Below are 24,217 nucleotides of genomic sequence, written 5' to 3'. Positions count from 1 at the left end.
AATTGGTCATGCTAAATTGCCTGAAGTGTTAGGTGCATTAGTCAGAGGGAAATGGGACTTGGTGGGTTACTCTTTGGAGGGTTGGTGTGGACTGGTTGGGCCGAAGGGCCTGTTTCTGTGCTGTAGGAAAATCTAGTATAATACATTAGTTTTTCTTGTTGTCTGTATAGGGGCTTTCAAGTTCATTAGCTGGTATTTTAGTGTGTTGGTGGGTTTGTGGGTTACCATGATGCCAAGGGGTCTGAGTAGTCTGGCAGTCATTTCCGAGATGTCTATGATGTAGGAGAGAGTGACCAGGGTTTCTGGACGCGTCTTGTCTGCTTGCTTGGGTCTGTGTTGATTTCCTCCGGGTGCTCCGCTTTCCTCCCACAGTCCAAAATTGTGCGGATTAGGCTGGATTGTCCATGCTCAATTATCCCATAGTGCCCAGGGATGTGCAAGTTAGGGTGGATTGGCCGTGCTAAATTGTCCCATAGTGCCCAGGGATGTGCAGGTGAGGGTGGATTGGCCATGCTACATTACCCATAGTGCCCAGGGATGTGCAAGCGAGGTGGAGTTAGACAGGGGAAATGTAGGATTACAGGGTAGGGAGGTGGGATGTTCTTCAGAGGGCTAGTGTGGATTCAATGGGTTTTCAATGGGTGGCACGGTGGTTAGCACTGCTGCCTCACAGCGCCAGAGACCCGGGTTCAATTCCCGCCTCGGGTAACTGTCTGTTTGGTGTTTGCACATTCTCCCCGTGTCTGTGTGGGTTTCCTCCGGTTTCCTCCCACAGTCCAAAAATGTGCAGGTTAAGGTGAGTTGGCCGTGCTAAATTGCGCGTAGTGTTAGGTGAAGGGGTAAATGTAGGGGAATGGGTATGGGTGGGTGCGCTTCGGCGGGTCGGTGTGGACTTGTTGGGCCGAAGGGCCTGTTTCCACACTGTAAGTAATCTAATCTAATGGGCTTAAAAATGTGTTGCTGGAAAAGCGCAGCAGGTCAGGCAGCATCCAAGGAGCAGGAGAATCGATGTTTTGGGCATAAGCCCTTCTTCAGGAAACTAATCTAATCTAATGGGCCTAATGGCATGCTCCCACACAGTAAGGATTCTTGTGAATTGCATTTCAGCCGTTGACTGGGTCTTTTTAAAGCAGCAATGCTGTTAAAGTGGTAATCTCACTTCCCTGAATCTTTTATCCTTTCCCCTTACACGTTTTCTAGATTTCTCATTCGTGGGTTCAGGGTCTGCAATGCTGCCACCATGTGGCAATTTCTTGTACATCACTCCTGGTACCTGATTGGTACTTGCCACTTAAACCAGCTTTGCCACTGGTTAAGAGTTTTTTGGTGTAATTTGCTGCCATCAATCCTCCTTTTCCTTTGGTTTATCCTGGACATACCTAGTTAGGAGAAACTGAGGACTGCAGATGCTGGAGATCAGAGCTGAAAATGTGTTGCTGGAAAAGCGCAGCAGGTCAGGCAGCATCCAAGGAGCAGGAGAATCGACGTTTCGGGCATGAGCCCTTCTTCGGGAATGAGGAGGGTGTGCCAAGCAGGCCAAGATAAAAGGTAGGGAGGAGGGACTTGGGGGAGGGGCGTTCGGAATGCGATAGTTGGAAGGAGGTTAAGGTGAGGGTGATAGGCCGGAGTGGGGGTGGGGGCGGAGAGGTCAGGAAGAAGATTGCAGGTTAGGAAGGCGGTGCTGAGTTCGAGGGTTGGGACTGAGACAAGGTGGGGGGGAGGGGAAATGAGGAAACTGGAGAAATCTGAGTTCATCCCTTGTGGTTGGAGGGTTCCTAGGCGGAAGATGAGGCGCTCTTCCTCCAGACGTCGTGTTGCCGTGGTCTGGCGATGGAGGAGTCCAAGGACCTACATGTCCTTGGTGGAGTGGGAGGGGAATTGAAGTGTTGAGCCACGGGGTGGTTGGGTTGGTTGGTCTGGGTGTCCCAGAGGTGTTCTCTAGTTAGTGTTGGAGGAAACCTCATTGCCATGTATCCATACGCAAGGCACTGTTCTTTGAGAACCAGAAGATTGACAGAATAATTTCATTAAATACAATGTCCTAAGACTGCAGGTCCAGATACATCATCTTCCTCCAAAAGCTCCAGCATAACTCCGAGTCTCTACCCACAGAATGTGTGTAACATCGGAAAGAAACATTGTGACAATGCTGTGGCTTTAAGAGGCTATTTCTTCACTGTTTTATTTTAAAAGAGAGGTTTCAAGACAGAGGTGAGGAGCTGTCTGGTTGGAAATCCAACAAACAGCTTGTGAGGTCTACATTTTTCGTTAAGTTGGAACAATAGAAGTAACCTGGATGGGTGGGGTCAAGCTCCCAGAGAACCAGGATTTTTAGTTTTAGCTTATGGCTGTTGGGGTCTTGAAGAAGTGGAAATTATTTTTGTCTCTCTCTCTCAGTTACAGCCAAAGAGCTGGAGGGGTGAGGGAGGAGGAGTTCTCTGTTTCACATGCAATTGCTCTACCAGGTAATACATCTTCTGAATTTGTCTTTTGCCAAGGGTATGTCTATGGGATGTTACCATAATTAATTTGTAATAGTTCCTGTATCTATTATTCAATTACATTTTCCAATAGAGTTAAGTCATTCCAATTCAATCTTCCCTTTGTTGTATTTTAACGATAGTAGATGAATATCGTGTGTTTTGCTTTAAATCTGGTAGCCTGACCAATTGCATCTGGAACGCGAAATCTTGCATTTACCTTTAAAATAAGAAAAAGTTTGGGTCGAGACTATCTTCTGAGTAGTTTTGCGGGGGGGGGGGGGGCGGGTTTGGTCTAGTCCATAACAGAGTGCAGGCAATTAACATGAACATTAACCCCTTCAGACCCACTACCCTAGACAACATCTCCCAGGCCACACAGAGTGCAATTAGATACAGGCTAAACATAGAAGAAAGGAGCAAGGCCATTCGGCCCTTCAAAGCTGCTCTGTCTATCGATATGATCTTCGGCGAACATCCAAATCCGTTCCCTGTTCCCACTTTGTTCCCTTTATTCCTAACTCCTTCTTCAACATGGTGTAGAGACAGAGAGTAATGCTTCCTCTACACTTTTAAACAAAACGTAAAGCTCCCTCTACATTGTCTCCATCAAAAACTCCCAGGACAGGGACAGCACGAGGTCAAATGCAGGGTAAAGCTCCCTGTGCTCTGATAAACTGAAAATACAGCTCCCTCTATTCTTTTATGTGGAAAGCAAAGATGCCCTCTCCATCATTCCTTTCAGACCACCCCAGGACAGGGACAGCACGGGCTTAGATACAGAGTAAAGCTCCCTCTACACTGTCCCCCCATCAAACACTTCCAGGACAGGGACAGCACGGGCTTAGATACAGAGTAAAGCTCCCTCTACATTGTCCCCATCAAACACTCCCAGGACAAGGACAGCACAGGGTTAGATACAGAGTAAAGCTCCCTCTACACTGTCCCCATCAAACACTCCCAGGACAGGTACAGCACAGGGTTAGAAACAGAGTAAAGCTCCCTCTACACTGTCCCCCATCAAACACTCCCATGACAGGTACAGCACAGGGTTAGAAACAGAGTAAAGCTCCCTCTACACTGTCCCCCAAACACTCCCAGGGACAGGTACAGCATGGGCCCAGATACAGAGTAAAGCTCCCTCTACACTGTCCCCCCATCAAACACTCCCAGGACAGGGACAGCACGGGGTTAGATACAAAGTAAAGCTCCCTCTACAGTGAGGTCTGCAGATGCTGGAGATCAGAGCTGAAAATGTGTTGCTGGAAAAGCGCAGCAGGTCAGGCTGGATGCGCAGCAGGTTCCCTGGATGCTGCCTGACCTTCTGCGCTTTTCCCTCTACAGTGGCTCCATCAACACTTCCAGGAGAGGGACAGCACAGGGTTAGATACAGAGTAAAGCTCCCTCTACACTGACCCCCCATCAAACACTCCCAGGACAGGGACAGCACGGGGTTAGATACAGAGTAAAGCTCCCTCTACACTGTCACCCCATCAAACACTCCCAGGACAGGGACAGCATGAGGTCAGATACAGAGTAAAGCTCCCTCTACACTGTCCCCCCATCAAACACTCCCAGGACAGGGACAGCATGAGGTCAGATACACTGTAAAGCTCCCTTAACACTGTACCCAATTAAAATGGAACATGTTATCTGATCTATAAGACTAACAGAAAATGCTTGAGAAACTCAGCAGGTTTGGCAGTTTCTGTGGGGAGAGAAACAGAGTTAATAATGCTGGTAAGTAGTGCTTAATTTTACACGTATTTATGAAAATACAGTAAAATGTGTCTAAGTCACCACAAGCCAGCACCATTTTAATTAGATTCATTATAAAAAGAAATAAATCATACCAAAGTTAGGACAAATTATATTTCCAGTTCCACACACGGTGTTTTGATTTCCCAGGTGGCCATGGGATGCTGTTCCCTGAGGATGCAACACCGAGGGGAGGTAGCACACTGAGGCAGCCCTGTCTGACCAGGCCGAGAACATTATCTCTGCCAAAGCCGCCTCACTGCTGCTGACCAAAACCAGGAAACTGTCCCAAATCTGAATGTCCGATGACCATCCAAATTAACTCCACTCTGCCACACTCTGAATCAGAGCTCTCTCTCTCATTTCCAACCCATCACCACTCCCTTTACTTTCTGTTCTGTGTTCTCTATTCTCCCTTGGCATCTCACCCTCCCCAGGGCAGAGACAGCACAGGGTTAGATGCAGAGTAAACTCCCTCTACACTGTCCCCCATCAAACACTCCCCAGGACAGGGACAGCACGGGGTTAGATACAGAGTAAAGCTCCCTCTACACTGTCCCCCATCAAACACTCCCATAACAGGGACAGCACGGGGTTAGATATAGAGTAAAGCTCACTCTACACTGTCCCCCCCCCCCATCAAACACTCCCAGGACAGGGACAGCACGGGGTTAGATACAGAGTAAACTCCCTCTACACTGTCCCCCATCAAACACTCCCCAGGACAGGGACAGCACAGGGTTAGATACAGAGAAAAGCTCCCTCTACACTATCCCCCCCATCAAACACTCCCAGCACATGGACAGCACGGAGTTAGATACAGAGTAAAGCTCCCTCTACACTATCGCCCCATCAAACACTCCCAGCACATGGACAGCATGGGGTTAGATACAGAGTAAAGCTCCCTCTACACTGTCCCCCCATCAAACACTCCCAGCACATGGACAGCACGGGGTCAGATACAGAGTCCCTTCTCCTCCTTTCTTGACTGTATTTAACCCATTATTTTTCCACCTCTCTCTTCAGCCCGATGAAAGTGTGGTGCCAGGCCCGACACGCTAACTCGCGTTTCCCCTCTCCACAGGTGCCATCGGACTCTGCACTTTGCGTCTGGCATTCCAGGCTCGATCGAGATGGAGAGGCTGCTGGGAAATCAACCTCGCAGCTGCTCTGTCCTCCCGGCGGTCACGATTCCCAAAAACGTGGGCCAGCCCAGAGAGCTCTTTGCAGCCAATGAAGCACTTCCCCAAGTGGTGTAGCTGTGCGAGATGCCGCGGTCTATGCAAAGCGAGATCCTGCTAGCAGCCGTGAGCTCAGCGAGCCGTGGCACTGTTAACCCGGGTTCAATTCTAGCCTCAGGAGACTGTCTGTGTGGAATGTGTGCATTCTCCCTGTGTCTGTGTGGGTTTCCTCCAGGTGCTCCGGTTTCCTCCCACAGGTCAAATATGTGTAGGTTAGGGTGGATTGGCCGTGCTAAATTGTCCCATAGTGCCCAGGGATGTGTAGGTTAGGGTGGATTGGCCATGCTAAATTGTCCCATAGTGTCCAGGGATGTGTAGGTTAGGGTGGATTGATCATGCTAAATTGTCCCATAGTGTCCAGGGGTGTGTAGGTTAGGGTGGATTGGCCATGCTAAATTGTCCCATAGTGTCCAGGAATGTGTAGGTTAGGGTGGATTGGCCATGCTAAATTGCCCCATAGTGTCCAGGGATGTGCAGGTGAGGGTGGATTGGCCGTGCTAAATTGCCCATAGTGTTCAGGGATGTGTAGGTTAGGGAGGATTGGCCATGCTAAATTGCCCCATAGTGTCCAGGAATGTGTAGGTTAGGGTGGATTGGCTATGCTAAATTGTCCCAGAGTGTCCAGGGATGTGCAGGTGAGGGTGGATTGGCCGTGCTAAATTACCCATAGTGCCCAGGGATGTATAGGTTAGGGTGGATTGGCCACGCTAAATTGCCCCATAGTGTCCAGGAATGTGTAGGTTAGGGTGGATTGGCTATGCTAAATTGTCCCAGAGTGTCCAGGGATGTATAGGTTAGGGTGGATTGGCCATGCTAAATTGCCCCATAGTGTCCAGGAATGTGTAGGTTAGGGTGGATTGGCTATGCTAAATTGTCCCAGAGTGTCCAGGGATGTGCAGGTGAGGGTGGATTGGCCGTGCTAAATTACCCATAGTGCCCAGGGATGTATAGGTTAGGGTGGATTGGCCATGCTAAATTGCCCCATAGTGTCCAAGGATGTGTAGGTTAGGGTGGATTGGCCGTGCTAAATTGTCCCATAGTGTCCAGGGATGTGTAGGTTAGGGAGGATTGGCCACGCTAAATTGTCCCATAGTGTCCAGGGATGTGTAGGTTAGGGTGGATTGGCCATGCTAAATTGTCCCATAGTGTCCAGGGATGTGCAGGTTAGGGTGGATTGGCCGTGCTAAATTGCCCCAAAGTATCCAGGGATGTGCAGGTTAGGGTGGATTGGCCATGCTAAATTGCCCCATAGTGTCCAGGGATGTGTAGGTTAGGGTGGATTGGCCACACTAAATTGTCCCATAGTGTCCAGGAATGTGTAGGTTAGGGTGGATTGGTCATGCTAAATTGTCCCATAGTGTCCAGGAATGTGTAGGTTAGGGTGGATTGGCCATGCTAAATTGTCCCATAGTATTCAGGGATGTGTAGGTTAGGGTAGATTGGTCATGCTAAATTGCCCATAGTGTCCAGGGATGTGCAGGTTAGGGTGGATTGGCCGTGCTAAATTGTCCCATAGTGTTCAGGGATGTGTAGGTTAGGGTGGATTGGCAATGCTAAATTGTCCCATAGTGTCCAGGAATGTGTAGGTTAGGGTGGATTGGCCATGCTAAATTGTCCCATAGTGTCCAGGGATGTGCAGGTTAGGGTGGATTGGCCGTGCTAAATTGCCCATAGTGTTCAGGGATGTGTAGGTTAGGGAGGATTGGCCATGCTAAATTACCCATAGTGCCCAGGGATGTGCAGGTTAGGGTGGATTGGCCATGCTAAATTGCCCCATAGTGTCCAGGAATGTGTAGGTTAGGGTGGATTGGCTATGCTAAATTGTCCCATAGTGTCCAGGGATGTTAGGTTAGGGTGGATTGGCCATGCTAAATTGTCCCATAGTGTCCAGGGATGTGCAGGTTAGGGTGGATTGGCCGTGCTAAATTGCCCCATAGTGTCCAGGGATGTGTAGGTTAGGGTGGATTGGCCACACTAAATTGTCCCATAGTGTCCAGGAATGTGTAGGTTAGGGTGGATTGGTCATGCTAAATTGTCCCATAGTGTCCAGGAATGTGTAGGTTAGGGTGGATTGGCCATGCTAAATTGTCCCATAGTGTTCAGGGATGTGTAGGTTAGGGTGGATTGGTCATGCTAAATTGCCCATAGTGTCCAGGGATGTGCAGGTTAGGGTGGATTGGCCGTGCTAAATTGTCCCATAGTGTTCAGGGATGTGTAGGTTAGGGTGGATTGGCAATGCTAAATTGTCCCATAGTGTCCAGGAATGTGTAGGTTAGGGTGGATTGGCCATGCTAAATTGTCCCATAGTGTCCAGGGATGTGCAGGTTAGGGTGGATTGGCCGTGCTAAATTGCCCATAGTGTTCAGGGATGTGTAGGTTAGGGAGGATTGGCCATGCTAAATTACCCATAGTGCCCAGGGATGTGCAGGTTAGGGTGGATTGGCCATGCTAAATTGCCCCATAGTGTCCAGGGATGTGTAGGTTAGGGTGGATTGGCTATGCTAAATTGTCCCATAGTGTCCAGGGATGTTAGGTTAGGGTGGATTGGCCATGCTAAATTGTCCCATAGTGTCCAGGGATGTGTAGGTTAGGGTGGATTGGCCACGCTAAATTGCCCCAAAGTGTCCAGGGATGTGTAGGTTAGGGTGGATTGGCCACGCTAAATTGCCCCATAGTGTCCAGGGATGTGCAGGTTAGGGTGGATTGGCCATGCTAAATTGCCCCACAGTGTTCAGGGATGTGCAGGTTAGGGTGGATTGGCCATGCTAAATTGTCCCATAGTGTCCAGGGATGTGCAGGTTAGGGTGGATTGGCCATGCTAAATTACCCATCGTGTTTGGGATGTGCAGGTTAGGGTGGATTGGCCATGCTAAATTGTCCCATAGTGTCCAGGGATGTGCAGGTTAGGGTGGATTGGCCATGCTAAATTGCCCCATAGTGTCCAGGAATGTGTAGGTTAGGGTGGATTGGCTATGCTAAATTGTCCCATAGTGTCCAGGGATGTTAGGTTAGGGTGGATTGGCCATGCTAAATTGTCCCATAGTGTCCAGGGATGTGCAGGTTAGGGTGGATTGGCCGTGCTAAATTGCCCCAAAGTATCCAGGGATGTGCAGGTTAGGGTGGATTGGCCATGCTAAATTGCCCCACAGTGTCCAGGGATGTGTAGGTTAGGGTGGATTGGCCACACTAAATTGTCCCATAGTGTCCAGGAATGTGTAGGTTCGGGTGGATTGGTCATGCTAAATTGTCCCATAGGGTCCAGGAATGTGTAGGTTAGGGTGGATTGGCCATGCTAAATTGTCCCATAGTGTTCAGGGATGTGTAGGTTAGGGTGGATTGGTCATGCTAAATTGCCCATAGTGTCCAGGGATGTGCAGGTTAGGGTGGATTGGCCGTGCTAAATTGTCCCATAGTGTTCAGGGATGTGTAGGTTAGGGTGGATTGGCCATGCTAAATTGTCCCATAGTATTCAGGGATGTGTAGGTTAGGGTGGATTGGTCATGCTAAATTGCCCATAGTGTCCAGGGATGTGCAGGTTAGGGTGGATTGGCCGTGCTAAATTGTCCCATAGTGTTCAGGGATGTGTAGGTTAGGGTGGATTGGCAATGCTAAATTGTCCCATAGTGTCCAGGAATGTGTAGGTTAGGGTGGATTGGCCATGCTAAATTGTCCCATAGTGTCCAGGGATGTGCAGGTTAGGGTGGATTGGCCGTGCTAAATTGCCCATAGTGTTCAGGGATGTGTAGGTTAGGGAGGATTGGCCATGCTAAATTACCCATAGTGCCCAGGGATGTGCAGGTTAGGGTGGATTGGCCATGCTAAATTGCCCCATAGTGTCCAGGAATGTGTAGGTTAGGGTGGATTGGCTATGCTAAATTGTCCCATAGTGTCCAGGGATGTTAGGTTAGGGTGGATTGGCCATGCTAAATTGTCCCATAGTGTCCAGGGATGTGCAGGTTAGGGTGGATTGGCCGTGCTAAATTGCCCCAAAGTATCCAGGGATGTGTAGGTTAGGGTGGATTGGCCACACTAAATTGTCCCATAGTGTCCAGGAATGTGTAGGTTAGGGTGGATTGGTCATGCTAAATTGTCCCATAGTGTCCAGGAATGTGTAGGTTAGGGTGGATTGGCCATGCTAAATTGTCCCATAGTGTTCAGGGATGTGTAGGTTAGGGTGGATTGGTCATGCTAAATTGCCCATAGTGTCCAGGGATGTGCAGGTTAGGGTGGATTGGCCGTGCTAAATTGTCCCATAGTGTTCAGGGATGTGTAGGTTAGGGTGGATTGGCAATGCTAAATTGTCCCATAGTGTCCAGGAATGTGTAGGTTAGGGTGGATTGGCCATGCTAAATTGTCCCATAGTGTCCAGGGATGTGCAGGTTAGGGTGGATTGGCCGTGCTAAATTGCCCATAGTGTTCAGGGATGTGTAGGTTAGGGAGGATTGGCCATGCTAAATTACCCATAGTGCCCAGGGATGTGCAGGTTAGGGTGGATTGGCCATGCTAAATTGCCCCATAGTGTCCAGGGATGTGTAGGTTAGGGTGGATTGGCTATGCTAAATTGTCCCATAGTGTCCAGGGATGTTAGGTTAGGGTGGATTGGCCATGCTAAATTGTCCCATAGTGTCCAGGGATGTGTAGGTTAGGGTGGATTGGCCACGCTAAATTGCCCCAAAGTGTCCAGGGATGTGTAGGTTAGGGTGGATTGGCCACGCTAAATTGCCCCATAGTGTCCAGGGATGTGCAGGTTAGGGTGGATTGGCCATGCTAAATTGCCCCACAGTGTTCAGGGATGTGCAGGTTAGGGTGGATTGGCCATGCTAAATTGTCCCATAGTGTCCAGGGATGTGCAGGTTAGGGTGGATTGGCCATGCTAAATTACCCATCGTGTTTGGGATGTGCAGGTTAGGGTGGATTGGCCATGCTAAATTGTCCCATAGTGTCCAGGGATGTGCAGGTTAGGGTGGATTGGCCATGCTAAATTGCCCCATAGTGTCCAGGAATGTGTAGGTTAGGGTGGATTGGCTATGCTAAATTGTCCCATAGTGTCCAGGGATGTTAGGTTAGGGTGGATTGGCCATGCTAAATTACCCATAGTGCCCAGGGATGTGCAGGTTAGGGTGGATTGGCCATGCTAAATTGCCCCATAGTGTCCAGGGATGTGTAGGTTAGGGTGGATTGGCCGTGCTAAATTGTCCCATAGTGTCCAGGAATGTGTAGGTTAGGGTGGATTGGTCATGCTAAATTGTCCCATAGTGTCCAGGGATGTGCAGGTGAGGGTGGATTGGCCGTGCTAAATTGCCCATAGTGTTCAGGGATGTGTAGGTTAGGGTGGATTGGCTATGCTAAATTGTCCCATAGTGTCCAGGGATGTTAGGTTAGGGTGGATTGGCCATGCTAAATTGTCCCATAGTGTCCAGGGATGTGTAGGTTAGGGTGGATTGGCCACGCTAAATTGCCCCATAGTGTCCAGGGATGTGCAGGTTAGGGTGGATTGGCCATGCTAAATTGTCCCATAGTGTCCAGGGATGTGCAGGTTAGGGTGGATTGGCCATGCTAAATTACCCATCGTGTTTGGGATGTGCAGGTTAGGGTGGATTGGCCATGCTAAATTACCCCATAGTGCCCAGGGATGTGCAGACTAAGAGGGTTAGCCAGGAAAATGCAGGTTTACAGAGATTGGTTGAGTCTGGGCCCGACGCTCTTTGGAGGGTTTGTGTGGACTGGATGGGCCGAATAGCTTGCTTGCATTCCAATAGGGATTCCATTTTATCCTATTATAATCGGATAATCGAGGATAGCTCCAGGGTACCCCTGGGGGCAGAGGAGGGTTGGGGGGAATACTCTTTTGTCCCTTCCCTCATCGACACCTTTCTCTGCCAAATAATGACCGTGGGATCATTCGGTGGAGATCCAGGCTGAAATTTGGCAGCTCTAACAGTGCAGCAGTTCCTGGGCAGAGTTGGAAAGGGTAAGAGGTGGGTCAAATACCTCCAGGTACTGGGGCTTGAACTGACCACCTCCTCCCTTGAGGGGCGAGCGTGAGAGACAGGGGTAAACAGTTGTCTACACACACCCTTCAGGCTTGGCAATGACGCCCCCTCTTGTGCTCGGCCTCTACGCCATCCCTGACACACGCAGAAAGCACAGTGTTATGTAAACGGACGGGAACACACAGCAACTGCAGGATCAGAAGCCAGCCGGAGTGAGCCTTTCACAAATTGGGCAGCGTAACGCTCAACTGTGTCGGCTGCCAATCGAAGGGGAGCTCACACCCTCCCTGCATCCACTCTCCATCCACCACCCCAAGCCCAAACAGTTTCTTCCAGGCTTAACATCGACCTGACATCCCAACAAACAAAGCCATGCCCCGTCAGTTCCAAAGAATTACGGCTAACATTCACCAAAAGGACACGCAGTGCATCTCAAACAGAAGCATTCGGATTCATACAAAGGTGTATTTTCTATTTTGCGAAAAATAAACATTCTAATGAAAGGATTTCAATCATGTTAATTGGACAGATTACCTTTATTGCTGGAAGCTGGTTTCTGTCGTGGAGAAGGACTGGTGAGATTTCCTTTATTCTTTTTTTTTTAATTATGAGTGATCTCTGAAGATGGATGTCTCTCTTTCTGTGTTAATAAATGATGGGTTCCCTCTGCTCAGTCCCACTGCCTTCCCTTGTATCTGGGTAGAGTGAGCCCTGGCCAGCCTCCCCTGGAACGCCCACCCCATTTGATTGGGGGAGGCCCAGCTATCCATCAAAGTGGTCAACAGCCACAGAGGCCAATCAGAACCCTGCATTTGGGGCAACCAATCAGCTGCTGGGAGTAGGCGTGTCTTAGTTTCCACTTCCCCACCCCCTCCAAACAGCTGTCATGACGCTTTCAATCCATCTGGGGGCGCAAGCAAACCAAGTGGATGATTGGCACAGAAGGTGAGGGGGTGGGGGAAGCCATTTGGCCCATCATGTCCTTGGAGAGGGGGTAGGATCATGCAGTCGCACTTGACCCTGCTCTTCCACTCAGCCCTGCTGCAAATATTTATCTCAATCCCTTCCAAGTGTTATCACTGAATCTGCCTGGACCACCCTGTTCATGTACGGACTGTGGACTGAATTCACACTCCCTCCAACCTCCCCCCCCCCCCCCCCCAATCCTGCCTCTTTCTCATCAGCCTCTCTTGGACTCACAGTGGACACCAGGTAGCCCTCTGAAGCGGCCGTGATAGCGATCAGGCACATTGGTAAAACAGCCAGCAACTCTGGCCAATTCGCAAAGCAAGTTGACTTGAGGCCTGGTTTAAGAGGCCTGTGATCTCAGCGTCCTCTTGCACAGCTGACAAACATAGCTGACCTCACCGCTGGCACAAAACCAAGCTCAACCACTTGGCATCCTTGCTGTCCGCACCCCACTATCAAGGTAGCCGACACTGGATTTTCCCATTAAGGCAAGTCTCCTATGCGTGTTGGCAGTCATAAAGCAATGGTATCTCTGTTGGCTCACACAGGATGGAGGACTGTCATATTCCTCCAAGGACTTTTCTGTCTGTTGGCCAGTAAGACACCCAAAGCGCAGCTTCAACCATGCCAAGGAGTGAGCTGAAAAATGTGTTGCTGGAAAAGCACAGCAGGTCAGGCAGCATCCAAGGAGCAGGAGAATCGACGTTTCAGGCATAAGCCCTTCTTCAGGAATGAGGAAGGTCTGCCAAGCAGGCTAAGATAAAAGGTAGGGAGGAGGGACTTGGCGGAAAGGCATTGGGAATGCAATAGGTGGAAGGAGGTTAAGGTGAGGGTGATAGGACGGAGAGGTCGGGAAGAAGATTACAGGTCAAGAAGGCGGTGCTGAGTCCGAGGGTTGGGACTGAGATAAGGTGGGGGGAGGGGAAATGAGGAAGCTGGAGAAATCTGCATTCATCCCTTGTGGTTGGAGGGTTCCTAGGCGGAAGATGAGGCGCTCTTCCTCCAGGCGTCATGTTACCATGGTCTAGCGATGGAGGAGGCCAAGGACCTGCATGTCCTTGGCAGAGTGGAAGGGGGAGTTAAAGTGTTCAGTCACGGGGCATTTGGGTTGGTTGGTCCGGGTGTCCCAGAGGTGTTCTCTGAAACGTTCCGCAAGTAGGCGGCCTGTCTCCCCAATATAGAGGAGGCCACATCGGGTGCAGTGGATGCAGTAAATGATGTGTGTGGAGGTGCAGGGTGAATTTGTGGCGGATATGGAAGGATCCCTTGGGGCCTTGGAGGGAAGTAAGGGGGGAGGAGTGGGTGCAAGTTTTGCATTTCTTGCGGTTGCAGGGGAAGGTGCGGGGAGTGGAGGTTGGGTTGGTGTGGGGGGTGTGGACCTGACGAGGGAGTCGCGGAGGGAGTGGTCTTTTCGGAACGCTGATAGGGGAGGGGAGGGAAATATATCCCTGGTGGTGGGGTCCGTTTGGAGGTGGCAGAAATGACGATGGATGATACAATGTATCCGGAGGTTGGTGGGGTGGTAGGTGAGGACCAGTGGGGTTCTGTCCTGGTGGCGATTGGAGGGGCGGGATTCAAGGGCAGAGGAGCGGGAAGTGGAGGAGATGGGGTGGAGAGCATCGTCGACCACGTCTGGGGGGAAATTGCGGTCCTTGAAGAAGGAGGCCATCTGGGTTGTTCGGTATCGGAATTGGTCCTTCCTGGGAGCAGATGCAGCGGAAGCAAAGGAATTGGGAATATGGGATGGCGTTTTTACAGGGGGCAGGGTGGGAGGAGGTGTAATCTGGGTAGCTGTGGGAGTCGGCCGGTTTATAGTAAATGTCCGTGTTGAGTCAGTCGCCCGAGATAGAAATGGAAAGGTCTAGGAAGGGGAGGGAGGAGTCTGAGACGGTCCAGGTAAATTTGAGGTCGGGGTGGAATGTGTTGGTAAAGTGGATGAACTGTTCAACCTCCTCGTGGGAGCACGAGGCGGCGCCGATACAGTCATCGATGTAGCGGAGGAAAAGGTGGGGGGTGGTGCCAGTGTAGTTGCGGAAGATGGACTGTTCCACATATCTGACGAAGAGGCAGGCATAGCTGGGGCCCATGCGGGTGCCCATGGCTACTCCTTTTGTTTGGAGAAAGTGGGAGGATTGGAAAGAAAAGTTGTTCAGAGTGAGGACCAGTTCAGTCAGTCGAAGGAGGGTGTCAATGGAAGGGTACTGGTTGGTTCAGCGGGAAAGGAAGAAGCGGAGGGCTTTGAGTCCTTCGTGATGGGGGATGGAGGTGTACAGGGACTGGATGTCCATGGTGAAGATAAGGGGTTGGGGACCAGGGAGGCGAAAATCATGGAGGAGGTGAGGGCGTGGGTAGTGTCCCGAACGTAGGTGGGGAGTTCTTGGACTAAGGGGGACAGGACCGTGTCGAGGTATGCCGAGATGAGTTCGGTTGGGCAGGAGCAGGCTGAGACGATGGGTCGTCCGGGGCAGTCAGGTTTGTGGATTTTGGGCAGGAGGTAGAAGCGGGCGGTGCGGGGTTGTGGGACTATGAGGTTGGAGGCGGTGGATGGGAGGTCCCCTGAGGTGATGAGGTTCTGGATGGTCTGGGAGATGATGGTTTGGTGGTGGGGGTTGGGGTCATGGTCAAGGGGGCAGTAGGAGGAGGTGTCCGCAAGCTGGCGTTTAGCCTCAGCGGTGTAAAGATCGGTGCGCCAAACTACCACCGCGCCTCCCTTGTCTGCCGGTTTGATAGTGAGGTTGAGGTTGGAACGAAGGGAGTGGAGGGCTGCACGTTCCGAGGGTGAGAGGTTGGAGTGGGTGAGAGGACTGGGGGAGTTCAGGTGGCGGTTAATATCGCGGCGGCAGTTTGCTATGAAGAGATCGAGGGCAGGTAAGAGGCCAGCACGGAGTGTCCAGGTTGATGGGGTGTGTTGGAGGCGGGAGAAGGGGTCGTCAGAGGGTGGGCGAGAGTCTTGGTTGAAGAAGTAGGCACGGAGGCGAAGGCGGCGGAAGAACTGTTTGACGTCTCACCCTATGTTGAACTCGTTGATCCGAGAGCGTAGGGGAATGAAGGTGAGGCCTCTGCTGAGGACTGATCTTTCATCCTCAGAGAGGGGTAGTTCTGGAGGGATGGTGAAAACACGGCAGGGCTGGGAGCTTGGACCTGGTGTGGGGCTGGAGCTGGGAGTGGGGGCGGGGTGAGATGATTCAAGATGGCGGCTCATCACCATTTTCTCCTGGGTACTCAGGGACAGGCATACAAGACAGCGCGCCACAGCATATGAATAAATTTTAAAAAGTCTTTCAAAGCTTAGTACAAAGGCTGCATTTATGTACAGTCAATGTTCGATGATGGTGGAGGAAGATGGCCACCACTTCCTTATATCAGGGGAGCTGAGGTAGTGATGGTTAGGAGCATCATATCCCTGGGAGTGACAATCACCAACAATCTGCCCCTGGTGCACCCACGTTGATGTGAACAACACCTCGGCTTCCTCAGGAGGTGAAGGAAATTCCGGATTGTCGGCAAAGACTCTTCCCAATTTTTATAGAAGCACGATAGAAAGCATTACATCTGGATGCATCTCGCCTTGGTACGGCAACTGCTGTGCCCAGGACTGTAAGAAACTACAGAGAGCTGTGAACACGGCCCAGTCCATCAGGCAAGCCAACCTCATATCCATTGACTCCATCTACACTCCCCGCTGTCTCAGGAAGGCAGCCTACATCATCAATGACCCCTCGCACCCCAGTTATAATCTCCTCCAACCTCTTCCATTGGGCAGCACAAAACAGATTCAAGGACAGCTTCTTCCCCGCTGTTATTAGACTTCTGAGCGGACCTCTAAATTGCAAATTTAATGTTGACCTTGCTCTATGTGCCCCTCCTCTGCAGCTGTAACATTGCATTCCTCACTCTGTTGTTACCCTATTGCACTTTGCATGGTGTGATCAGCCTGCACTGCACACAAAACCTTTCACTGTACCTAGGTACAGTGTGACGAGAATAAATTAAATCAAAATCCATGTCGAGCAGTTACAACTGCCAATGACCAATGATATCTGACGCTAGGGCTGGCCATCAGAATATGAAGGACTGTACCTGGGTTACCAACCCATGTGTGTGATTGTACTCAGTGGTAACAGCATGTTGCCAAAGTTGTGACATTAACATACTCTTAAGCTGAGCTGATCATCTCAAAAGCAAGAATCGTGCATCTGAGCTGTAAAGGAACCATTGGAGAGATGGCTGCTTTTAGATTAGATTCCCTACAGTGTGGAAACAGGCCCTTCGGCCCAACCAGTCCACACCGACCCTCCGAAGAGCAACCCACCCAGACCCATTTACCCTTGAATAATGCACCTCACGCTACGGGCAATTTGGCATGGTCAATCCACCCTAACCTGCACATCTTTGGACTGTGGGAGGAAACCGGAGCACCCAGAGGAAACCCATGCAGACACGGGGAGAATGTGCAAACTCCACACACACAGTCGCCCGAGGCTGGGATCGAACCTGAGACCCTGGTGCTGTGAGCCATCGTGCTGCCAGTGACCAGCTACTGTGCTTTGTGGCTAGTCACTGGACTGGTCATCCAGGGGTCCAGACACATGGCCCCAACTAGTTGAACTCAAATTCAATGAATATAAAATCCCTACAGTGTGGAAACAGGCCCTTCGGCCCAACAAGTCCACACCGACCCTCCGAAGAGTAACCCACCCAGAACCATTCCCCTACATTTACCCCAGACTAATACACCGAACCTACACATCCCTGAACACTGTATGGGGCAATTTCCCACGGCCAATCCACCCTGACCTGCACATCTTTGGATTGTGGGAGGAAACCAAAGGAAACCCACGCAGACTCGGGGAGAATGTGCAAACTCCACACAGACAGTCACCTGGGGCTGGAATCGAAACCTGGTCCTCTGCGCTGTGAGGCAGCAGGCCTAACCACTGAGCCACCGTGTCGTCCGTGGGATATAAAACTATTCTCTGTCATGGTGACCATCTAAGCACCCATCCAGTACACTGTTGTCCTTTATGGGCGGGACATAGGAAATACCAGCGAGTATAGAATATTATACCCACTCTATCATTCAATGATCATGGCTGCTTCTTTATCTCAATGCCATGCTTCTGTTCTCCCTCCTGACACCTGTGATCTCCAGATACCTCCTTACTTCCTTCCTTTTGCTGCATTTCCCCGATCAGGCCTCCACACCCACAGTAATGTGGTTGACTCTTAACTGTCCTCTGAAAAGGAAAGAGGAGCCTCTCAGCTCCAGGGCAGTCAGGGAATGGGTAACTAACGTTGGCCTTCCCCAGGGACTTCCACTTCTTGTGAAAGAACTAAGAACAAAAAAACCTAGCCATCAACTAATTGCTGTTCATCGGCGTTGAGGAATTCTTCTGCCGAAGACAGCACGTGAACACCCTTTCCCACATGGTCCTCACTAATACCAGCAAGGAGCAATAGATTTAAGACAAACACATACAGCACAGAAACAGACCCTTCGGCCCAACCAGTCCGTGCTGACCATTGTCCCAAACTAAAGTAGTCCCACTTACCTGCTCCTGGCCCATATCCCTCCAAACCTTTCCCAATCATGTACTTATCCATATGTCTTTAAAATGTTCAAACTGTATCCACCACTTAGAGTCATAGAGATGTACAGCATGGAAACAGACCCTTCGGTCCAACCCGTCCATGCCGACCAGATATCCCAACCCAATCTAGTCCCACCTGCCAGCACCTGATTCATATCCCTCCAAACCCTTCCTATTCATACACCCATCCAGATGCCTCTTAAATGTTGGAATTGTACCAGCCTCCACCACTTCCTTTGGCATCTCATTCCATACTCGTACCACCCTCTGCATGAAAAAGTTGCCCCTTAAGTTTCTTTTATATCTTTCCCCTCTCACCCTAAACCTATGCCCTCTAGTTCTGCACTTCCCAACCCCAGGGAAAAGAGTTTGTCTATTTATCCTATCCATGCCCCTCATAATTTTGTAAACCTCTATAAGCTCACCCCTCAGCCTCCGCGCCCCAGGGAAAACAGCCCCAGCCTGTTCAGCCTCTCCCAATAGCTCAAACCCTCCAACCCTGGCAACATCCTTGTAAATCTTTTCTGAACCCTTTCAAGTTTCACAACATCCTTCCGATAGGAAGGAGACCAGAATTGCACACAATATTCCAACAGTGGCCTAACCAATGTCCTGTACAGCCGCAACATGACCTCCCAACTCCTGTACTCAATACTCTGACCAATAAAGCTGAAAATGTGTTGCTGGAAAAGCGCAGCAGGTCAGGCAGCATCCAGGGAACAGGAGAATCGACGTTTCGGGCATAAGCCCTTCTTCAGGCCCGAAACGTCGATTCTCCTGTTCCCTGGATGCTGCCTGACCTGCTGCGCTTTTCCAGCAACACATTTTCAGCTCTGATCTCCAGCATCTGCAGACCTCACTTTCTCCTCTGACCAATAAATGAAAGCATACCAAACGCCTTCTTCACTATCCTATCTACCTGCGACTCCACTTTCATGGAGCTATGAACCTGCACTCCAAGGTCTCTTTGTTCAGCAACACTCCCTAGGACCTTACCATTAAGTGTATAAGTCCTGCTAAGGTTTGCTTTCCCAAAATTCAGCACCTCGCATTTATCTGAATTAAACTCCATCTGCCACTTCTCAGCCCATTGGCCCATCTGGTCCAGATCCTGCTGTAACCTGAGGTAACCCTCTTCGCTGTCCACTACACCCTCCAATTTTGGTGTCATCTGCAAACTTACTAACTGTACCTCTTATGCTCGCATTCAAATCATTTATATAAACTCCATACAGGAACCGCTCACTGTGTAGAGTAAAATTGCCCCTCATGTCTTTTTAAAAATCTTTCTCCTCTCACTGTGCCCCCTTGTCTTGAAATCCCCCCCCCCACCTTCTCCACAGGGAAAAGGCACCTGCCATCCACCTTATCTATACCCCTCATGATTTTATAAAATTCTATAACTCTCAACCTCCGACGCTCCAGTGGAAAGGTCTTAGCCTATCCAGCCTTTCTTTATGATTCAAACCTTCCAGACCCGGCAACATCATCATAAATATTTTCTGAACCCTCTCCTTCCTATAACATGGTGGCTCAGTGGTTAGCACTGCTGCCTCACAGCACCAGGATCCCAGGTTCGATTCCAGCCTCGGGCGACTGTCTGTGTGGAGTTTGCACGTTCTCCCCGTGTCTGTGTGGGTTTCCTCCGGGTGCTCCGGTTTCCCCCCACAGTCTAAAGATGTGCAGTTTAGAGTGAATTGGCCGTGCTAAATTGCCCCATAGTGTTAGCTGCATTAGTCGGAGGGAAATGGGTCTGGGTGGGTTACTCGTGTGGACTGGTTGGGCTGAAGGTCCCACGCTGTTGGGACTCTAATCTAAGAGCTACTGGAACGAGACACAGTCCTACAGAAGAGGCCTCACTAACATCCTGTACAACCTCAAGATGACATCCCAACGTCTTTACTCAACAGTCTGAGCAATGAAGGCAAATACGTTAAGTGCCTTCTTAACCACCTTTCCTTTGTGAAGCAAACCTCAAAGAACCCCCATAAAACTACCCAAGGCCCTAGGTTTAATTATATAAGTCCTGTCCCTGGTTGGTTTTACCAAAATGCAATACCTCACATTTATCCAGATTAAATTCCAAAATGAAAGCTCCAAATTAAACTACTGGCAGGATATGCCAGATCATACCTTGCCTTATACAATGCTGCCAACAAGTGAGCTCTGATCAATTATAAGATGCTGACCACTATTTATAAGGTGGTAATGGCTGATCCCACTTCTCTGGAATTGGGTCTCCTCAGTCAACAGCAAAAGTGCAGCCCCAAAGGATTTAATCCGCTGTGTGTCCATTGTCCGATGGAGATGGAAGGCTGCTGGGCGCCAGTGACAATGGTCTGTTAACAGCCATGTGTGGACAGTCATGATCTTACCAAGTTTTGAGAAGGTTTGTAGCTGGATTTAAGATATTTGCCTTCGATCTAGCACAACAAAGGGTCATTTGACTGGTTCAGTCCTAAATGGTCCACCCCATGTCCTTGGAATGTGACCCTTGGTTCGGGACTCCCCGAACATTGTCCTTCCTGCTGGTCCAGTCCTCATAGAATTTTGCGAGTTTCTATAAAATCCTTCTTGTGCTTCTAAACGCCATTAAACATAATCCTAACCCATCCAGCATCTCTTCATACGCCAGTCATGCCATCCCATGAATCATTGCACTTTCCCCATGGCCAAAACATGCTTCTTCAGATAAGGAGGTTACACACAACACTCCAGATGTGGTCTCGCCAATGCCCCTGAGCAGTGTTTTTTATTCATTCACAGGAGACAAGCATCGCTGGCCTAGGCCCAGCATTTAATGACCATCCCTAATTGCCCCAGAGGGCAGTTTAAGAGTCATAGAGATGTCAACCGCATTGCTGTGGGTCTGGAGTCACATGTAGGCCTGATCAGGTAAGGACAACAGTTTCCTTCCCTGAAGGGCATTAGTGACCCAGATGGGCTTTTCCGAAAATCGACAATGGATTCCTGGTCACCATTGGACTCTGAGTTCCGGAATTTGAATCTCATAAAAATCTGGATGTCAAAGTCAAATGTTGACCATGAAGCCATTGTATTGCAGCAAGATATCCTTGCTCCTGTACTTAAATCCTCTCACTATGAAGGCCAGCATATCGAGTTTGGAGAAGATTTGTAGCTCAGGTTGAGGTTCTGGGTGTAAGTTTGCTCGCTGAGCTGGAAGGTTCATTTCCAGACGTTTCGTCACCCTACTAGGTAAGATCTTCACTGACCATGCCACTAGTGCTTCACCGGAGGCTCACTGATGATGTTACCTAGTATGGTGACGAAACGTCTGGAAACGAACCTTCCAGTTCAGCGAGCAAACCTACACCCAGGGCTAACGTATCATTTGCCATCCTCGCTGCCTGCTGAACCTGCGTGCTTACTTTCAGCAACTGGTGTAAAGGTCACCCAGGTTATCATTGCCAAGCTATCACTGTTCACACAATAATCTGTCTTCCTGTGTTCACTATCATAGTGGCTAATCTTAAATTTATTTGTACTTACTTCCATCTACTATGCACTTGGCAACTTGACCAAATCACATTATAGCAACTCGGCCTCCTTCTCACCATTCACCCTTCCACCCAGCTTTGTACCATTAACACACTTGGAGATATTACATTTAACTTGGGTAGCTCAATTGTTAATAGATATTGTGAATATCTGGGGTCCTGATACTTATCCTCACTGACCACTGCATGTCATCGGCAAAAGGACATGTTTTTGCTTACTCTTTGTTTCCTGATACCAGGTTATAGTCCAACAGGTTTATTTGGAAGCACCAGCTTTCAGAGCAGTGGTTGTGGAGTATAAGATCATAAGACACAGAATTTCCAGCAAAAGATTACAGTGTCATACAGTGAGATATTAAACAAACCTGGACTGTTAAGTCTTTCATCTTCAACCACCTGATGAAGGAGCAGCGCTCCGAAAGCTAGTGCTTCCAAATAAACCTGTTGGACTATAACCTGGTGTTGTGTGATTTTTAACTTTGTCCACCCCAGTCCAACACCGGCTCCTCCAAGTCTTTGTTTCCTGTCAGACAATCAGTTCTGAATCTGTGTCACAACGCGACTTCAATCCCACTTTTATTTTACATGCTTTAATTTTACGTGCTAATTTCTTCTGCAAGACCTTTTCGAAAGTAAATCACATTCACCGGCTCCCCCTTGTCAACTCCATTTTTGAAAAATTCCAGTAGATTTATCGAGCACAATTTCCCTTTTGTCAGTCCAAACCGGGAAACACAGTGAGAGCATACAAGGGAGACTATATTGAACTAAGATGAAAACAGTTTTTTTTTAATTAAGGGGTAATGAGGCTGTGGAATTCTCTCGCACATAGATACATTTTACAGATATAAAAAGCATTAAGGAATCGGGGGGAGAAAAACAGGAATGTATCATTGAGGTAGAGGATCAGCCATGATCATATTGAATAGCAGAGCAAGCTGGAAGGGCTGAATGGCATAATCTTGCACTTAGTTACTAGGTTTTCAAAGAGGAAGGTATTGTGGGTTTCCCCCGGGTGCTCCAGTTTCCTCCCACACCCCAAAGATGTGCAGGTCAGGTGAATTGGCCATGCTAAATTGTCCATAGTGTTAGGTGCATTAGTCAGGGGTAAATGGGTCTGGGTGGGGTTGCTCTTCAGAGGGTCAGTGTGGACTTGTTGGGCCGAAGGGCCTGTTTCCGCACTGTAGGGAATCTATTAGGAAGGAATTCCCTTGATCCTACCTACATCTTCTACACAGATGCCCAAGACACATTGACTAAGCAGTTTGGAGGATTTGGGAGCAAGGCAGGGGTCATCTTCAGACTGATTCCTGGGATGGCAGGACTGACATATGAAGAAAGACTGGATTGACTGGGATTTAGGAGATTGGGGGGAATCTCATAGAAACATACAAAATTCCGATGGGACTGAACAGGCTAGATGCAGGAAGAAGGGGGTCACAGTATCGGAATAAGCTATCCATACAACCACTTCAGTGTGGAAAGAGGCCATTCAGCCCATTGAGTCTGGACCAAGCCCCCCCACCCCCCCCCCAAAATGGCTTCAGACCCACGCTATCCCTGTAACCCTGCATTTCCCATGGCTAACACTATGGGGCAACTTACCATGGCCAATCCACCCTAAACCTGCACACATTTGGACAGAAGGAGGAAACTCACACAGACTCCAGGAGAACATACAAACTCCACACAGATAGTCACCCGAGGATGGGGAATGAACTCAGGGCCCTGGTACTGTGAGGCAGCAGTGCTAACCACTGAGCCACTGCGCTACCCAGGACCGACATAATTAGAGTCATAGAGATGTACAGCACGGAAAATGACCCTTCGGTCCAACCTGTCCATGCCGACCAGATATCTCAACCCAATCTAGTCCCACCTGCCAGCACCCAGCCCATATCCCTCTAAACCCTTCTGCAGCTGTACAGGACCCTGGTGAGACCGCACCCGGAATATTGTGTGCAGTTTTGGTTTCCAAATTTGAGGAAAGACATTCTGGCTGTTGAGGGAGTGCAGCGTAGGTTCACGGGGTCAATTCCTGGAATGGCGGGACTACCTTACGGTGAAAGACTGGAGCGACTGGGCTTGTATACCCTTGAGTTTAGAAGACTGAGAGGGGATCTGATTGAGACATATAAGATTATTAAAGGATTGGACACTCTGGCAGCAGGAAACATGTTTCCACTGATGGGTGAGTGCCGAACCAGAGGACACAGCTTAAAGATACGGGGTGGACCATTTAGGACAGAGATGAGGAGAAACTTCTTCACCCAGAGAGTGGTGGGTGTGTGGAATGCTCTGCCCCAGAGGGCAGTAGAGGCCAAGTCTTTGGATACTTTCAAGAAAGAGATGGATAGAGCTCTTAAGGATAGTGGAATCAAGGGTTATGGAGATAAGGCAGGAACAGGATACTGATTGTGGATGATCAGCCATGATCATAATGAATGGTGGTGCAGGCTCGATGGGCAGAATGGCCTACTCCTGTGTCTATTGTCTATTCATATACCCATCCAGATGTGTTTTAAATGTTGCAATTGTACCAGCCTCCACCACTTCGTCTGGCATCTCATTCCCTACACATTTCTTCACCCAGAGAGTTGGGAACGTGTGGAATTCTTTAGATGTATCCAAGATGGAGCTGGACCTGGCCCTTGCAGCTAAAGGGGC

At 49.5% G+C, this 24,217-nt stretch overlaps 1 protein-coding gene across 3 annotated transcripts in view; it reads right to left on the bottom strand.

The window, feature by feature from the left end:
* The window catches only part of LOC122544349 (guanine nucleotide-binding protein G(I)/G(S)/G(T) subunit beta-2), a 195,302-nt gene extending 183,161 nt beyond the window's left edge, over nt 1-12,141 (bottom strand). Inside the window, exon 1 of one of the 3 annotated variants that reach the window (XM_043683562.2) lies at nt 12,007-12,141. The gene's annotated coding sequence lies outside the window, so the exon portion shown is untranslated. The remainder of the gene's footprint in view (nt 1-12,006) is intronic. The other 2 variants (XM_043683560.2, XM_043683568.2) reach the window with 2 other exon arrangements.
* Nucleotides 12,142-24,217: the final 12,076 nt, after the last annotated feature.

The sequence above is a fragment of the Chiloscyllium plagiosum genome, unplaced genomic scaffold (genome assembly GCF_037043375.1).
Source record: "Chiloscyllium plagiosum isolate Xiang-an unplaced genomic scaffold, Cpla_swu_hap1 HiC_scaffold_44, whole genome shotgun sequence".
NCBI classification, from domain to species: domain Eukaryota; kingdom Metazoa; phylum Chordata; class Chondrichthyes; order Orectolobiformes; family Hemiscylliidae; genus Chiloscyllium; species Chiloscyllium plagiosum.
Note: the sequence above shows the minus strand (reverse complement) of the source record. Positions and strands in the feature narration are given on the sequence as shown.